We start from the raw sequence: 4,818 nt of genomic DNA, 5'->3' as shown, positions 1-4,818 counted from the left end.
AAAAACAAACCTCCCCAAGATAAGACTAACAACCAGAATAAAAAATAAGACCAACAACTCAAAGACCTCTCAGATAAGACAAGAACAATTTATCCGTGCGAAGCAATCCTTTCAGATGTTTTGGAACTCTCAATAAAGAGCGCCAAGCATAGGTCGAACCTTGAGCTCCCTTGTTTTCAAATAATCTATTTTTTGTTGGTTTTGCTTCAGATCCTGATGGTAAGCCTTTACTTACAAAAGCACTTTATGTTTGTTTAGAAAATTACATTAATTAGCTCCAAACTTAATTACACATTTTTGGTTAATTAATTGCAAACATCCTTAAAAACTTATTCAGTTTTTTCTTCTGATGTTGTTGCTAATTAAATGTCACCATGCATTGAGTAGGTGATTTTTTAGGTATGCATGCATGTCTAGCCCAATTGATTTGCTACAAACAGGGGTCCATTTGGTTATATCCCTCCATGAGTCATTAATTAGTTGATTGCTAGCCCTAATTTCTAGAAGGATTAATTATACATCATCCCTAATTTCTTGCATACACAGTAATATTGTGGAATATTATGAGTAATTTTGCATAAACACAGTAATATTGTTTTTGCTTTTTTTGTTTTTGCTCAAAGGTAAACACATGAAGGCAAAAAATTTCATATTGCTTAACCCTTTTGCTTTGTTTTTCTCTCGGAGAGTCTTTTCAAAGTGGATTGAGATGGAGTTTGTGGGATGTTGTGGGGTTACAAGCTATTTATTTTTATTGATTTCCATGTCAATATTTGGTCATTGAGCTGCTTTTATATATTGTATCTACTGTCAATAGCTTGTGTTAGGTGTTCCTTTCCTTTCAATGTAGTGGTTGTCTTCAGTTGGGTGGCTACATCGAATAGGCTTGAAGTTTTATTTGGTGTGATTAAATCACAATGAAGACTATGTTATGATTTATAACTCATATCTTGTAATTTTATATTTTGTAATAATGTAATATGTAGTAGATTGCATGCATTTTAGTTTTTTATTTTTATATATTTTATTATTTTGCACAATATTAGTACTATGTTTTTTAACATTACCTCTTAGAAAAAAATTTCACAAAATATAGGCTTTTATTAAAAAAAAAAAATTATGAATTTCAACATGGATTATTCTTGAAAAATCTTTAATATGGTATAGGTTTTTATTAAAATAAAATTATGCTTTTAAATACAGACTTCTAAAAAAAAAAAAAAAACAAAACGGGTTCAACTTGGAACCCGAAATCCGAGTTTTAAAAAACCCGGGTTCAATCGAGTTTCGGCCCGAATTTGAAATCCAGATTGTGATCCGGGTATATCCGGGTTCCCGGGTCGGAAACTAGATGAACAGTCCTAGATTCTAGTAATTAGATATATAGCATTAGCTGAAGAATAATTCAAGTCATTAATGGTAAACCGAAGATGCTGAACCTATATATGCAGCTTTTAGTTATTCCTCGGGATTTGCCTACCACAATATGCCTTTGGATTGTAACCAGATTTAATCTAGATTTATTAATACTTTAAAAAAAAACTGTTTAAATTTAAAAAAGTATTTTTATAGCACTTTTTTTAAAAACAATTATAATATCATGACATTTAAATTGCCCAGATTATTTTTAAAAAATAATTTAAACACTTTTTGAAATTTTGTTTTTAAATAAATAAATAAATAAATAACAATGCAAAATAAATAATATTGTTGTTACATCACAATGCAAAATATTAATTTACAAAGAACATAATAAATAATCATACATCATAACTAATTGTCATTTATAGCACCATTGATTGGCGAAGCTTATCAGATTTTTCAATAATATTCAAACGTAAGGTTTTTAATTATTATTTTAAAAATGAATTTGCTTAAAGACCATGAAAGAAGAGTCCTTGGTTGGTGACGGTTTCCTCTGTCACAAAAGACAAATTTTGTTGTAGTGCTTGCAGTTAGAGGTGTTGCATGGTTCATGGTAAAGCTAATTGCTTTGACATTTGAAGAATGAGAGATCATATATAGATTCAACTCTCGGGCAAGCAACAAAAACAATTAGAGGATCCCTAAGACTCATTTGATTTGTAAAATTAGGGTGTGCAAACTCCCAACGGTTTTCTTTTTTTTTTAAAGTACTGGGGTCATCATAAAAAAAATAAGTTCTTTCATGTGAATCTGAAGTGTGCTCCACATTTCTTTTAAACGGACTGCATGTACAAATGGGATCAATCTTCAGTATCCTAGCTGCATGGGAATGCCATGCCCAAATCCATTACAAATGAAGTATTCCTACCAATGTGAAAACGCATTCAATAAAATAAGTGTACAATGAATTTGCAGCAGAAAAATAAAAGGTTCGTAAATCATTCTAAGTATCAGTACAAGAGAATTTAAAATACATTACACCACAATGTCCATAAGACATCAATGAGTACACCGCAAATACATTACACCACAATATAAGTGACTTTTGGATATTGTGGTAATGTATTTTAAATTCTCTAGTATTGATATTGAGAATCATTTATGACCCTTCGATTTTTCCGCTACGAATTACATGTACACTTATTTGTTGAGTTTGTGAGCACACACTCATTATCATAATGTGCTAGGGGTGTATGACCCAAACGGCCAACATCCAAGCACTGTGGTTCCCGCCTAACCACAGGCATGGGCCGGGGGCACCACTGGCGATATCAGAGCTTATATGACTTTGAGTAAATTCCTTGAGTAAATTCGTATGTCAAATATGTTTATTGATACTTGGATCTTAAGCAAAGTTGGCTTAAACTTTCAGTACAATAGGCATTACGGCTGCTGCCAAATCACAAGCTGCATGGGGCCGGGAGTGGCACAAGAACATTGAGCCCAAATTTTAGCCCAGCCCGAAAACACAAAAAAAGGAAACTTTTGTATATCGGGCCAGCACAATAGGCCCAGATTTTGGCCTAGCCCATACCTTAAACAAAAAAACAGAGATTATAACCAGACTGAGTCGATCCCGATATTGAACCGACTGGATTGTTCCGACCAAGATGAATTTAGACATATGAGGTAGACCGGATGTCTGTCAAGATAATATAAATAATTAAACTGATTAGAAGATCATTCAAATTTAATTATTTATATTATCTTAACAATGTGATGGCATTTTGTGTAAGGAACGAATCTAAGTCAAGTCTAAGAAGATCGGCTTGAATGAGATTCCATTCATGAATAATGTTTAAAGGATATATATATATATCTTGCGCGCTAAATACCTGAATTATAAGCTTACAAATGCCTCCCTAACATATTAATTGTTTAAAGTACTACTGTTTCTTCATGATTAATCTTTTTCTACATAAGTGAAGATTTTTTATTCCTTGCATGCAGTAAATTAATGGTATTGGCGCTGAAAAAGGCGACTTTAAATCATCAAGAGGCCAGCCGGGCCTAGAGGAAAATATATGGATACAATAATATTACTAATAATTAATTATTAGAAACTATTTAGCCGTTGCCAAAGGCCTGTTGCCTAATTGACATAACTTCAGGTCTTTAAAAATAAAAGTCTGGAGTTCGAAACCCTGCTTCCCCGACTCAAAAAAAAAAAAAAGGAACTATTTAGTCGTCTGGACTTAATTATTCGAGGGACTATTTCTGCATGCTTTCATTTTGTCCCCATCAATCTAACTCGTGAGGTGCATCTTTACAGAATAATTGCAAGGATTCATATGGATTTCTGCGAATAAGAACCAAGAATATATATTATGATTCCGTTTTTTATCTTTTGATTTGCCATATTGTGAGTGAACGTGTACCTGTTTCCTTTTTTTTTTTTCCTTTCTTTGTCTGATCTTTCATTCAGCTTTGAAAAGTATTTCTCTAAGATCAACTACCCCAAGCTGGCTGTAAAACCCGGAAGAGAAATATATATAAGAAATTTCATACACCATACAAAATGAAGCTAGCTCACTTCATACATACATACATACATACATATATATATATATATATATATATACACATATCCAAGTACAGTCCGTGGACGGTGGATACTACAAACGCTGGAAAATTATTGAGATACACAGACAGACATTAGTTATATATCTAAGAGTGGAAACACACCTCTTTATGTAGCAATACTATTAATAATAATACTGAGGTTTATTTGATGGTGTAACCGAGTTGGAAAGCATATCTCACAAGATTTTCCAACTCAGCCTCGTCGATATATCCATCTCCATTAATATCAGCGTGATGAATTGCCCGATGTGCTCGCCAATCTGGGACGTAGGAACCAAGACTGTAGAATGCACTTCTGAGCTCTTGCCTGCTAAGAACCCCATCTCCATTTTTGTCAAAGCCCCTAAATCTCTCTCCCAACTGTGCCTCATTGTATTTCATTGGCAGGTTCTTAGGGACCCTGATTTCCTTATATGTTTCAGGAATCGGTACCACAATGAATTCGGGGCCCAGATTTTTGTTGCAAGTCGTTGGATAAGAGTACGAAAACATACTGTTAATTGCTGGAATCTGGAGCTGGGTTGGGGTTTGGAAGGAGAAAGATCAGCCAATCTTCTATATATAGAGCCGAGCTTTATCAGCCAATCTTCTCCTCCACACCTTTACTGCTTATCCAATCCCAGAGTCTAGCAAAAGAAAAGGAAAGAAAGAGAAGAATCCATGTAATGTGGGTGGACATAATTAATTTAGAAGGACGGTGGCACTTGTGGAGTGCAACAAAGCATCAATTATTTTTATCTAATGAATCCATATCATAGAAAACAAAAAGAAGAGAGAGAGAGAGATTTTTATTTTTTTTCCTGGAAAAGT

The 4,818-nt window shown here is 33.6% G+C and overlaps 1 long non-coding RNA gene across 1 annotated transcript; it reads right to left on the bottom strand.

The window, feature by feature from the left end:
- Positions 1–2,322: 2,322 nt before the first annotated feature.
- LOC121244989 lies at positions 2,323–4,475 on the bottom strand. The gene is made up of 3 exons (XR_005936516.1): positions 4,111–4,475; positions 3,804–3,891; positions 2,323–3,724 (listed from the first exon to the last, which is right to left on the bottom strand). It is a non-coding gene; the product is annotated as an uncharacterized LOC121244989 (long non-coding RNA).
- Between the last annotated feature and the right edge of the window lie 343 nt (positions 4,476–4,818).

This window comes from Juglans microcarpa x Juglans regia, chromosome 8S, assembly GCF_004785595.1.
Source record: "Juglans microcarpa x Juglans regia isolate MS1-56 chromosome 8S, Jm3101_v1.0, whole genome shotgun sequence".
Classification (NCBI taxonomy): domain Eukaryota; kingdom Viridiplantae; phylum Streptophyta; class Magnoliopsida; order Fagales; family Juglandaceae; genus Juglans; species Juglans microcarpa x Juglans regia.
The sequence above is the reverse complement of the archived record's forward strand: the minus strand, read 5'-3'. Positions and strand labels throughout refer to the sequence as shown.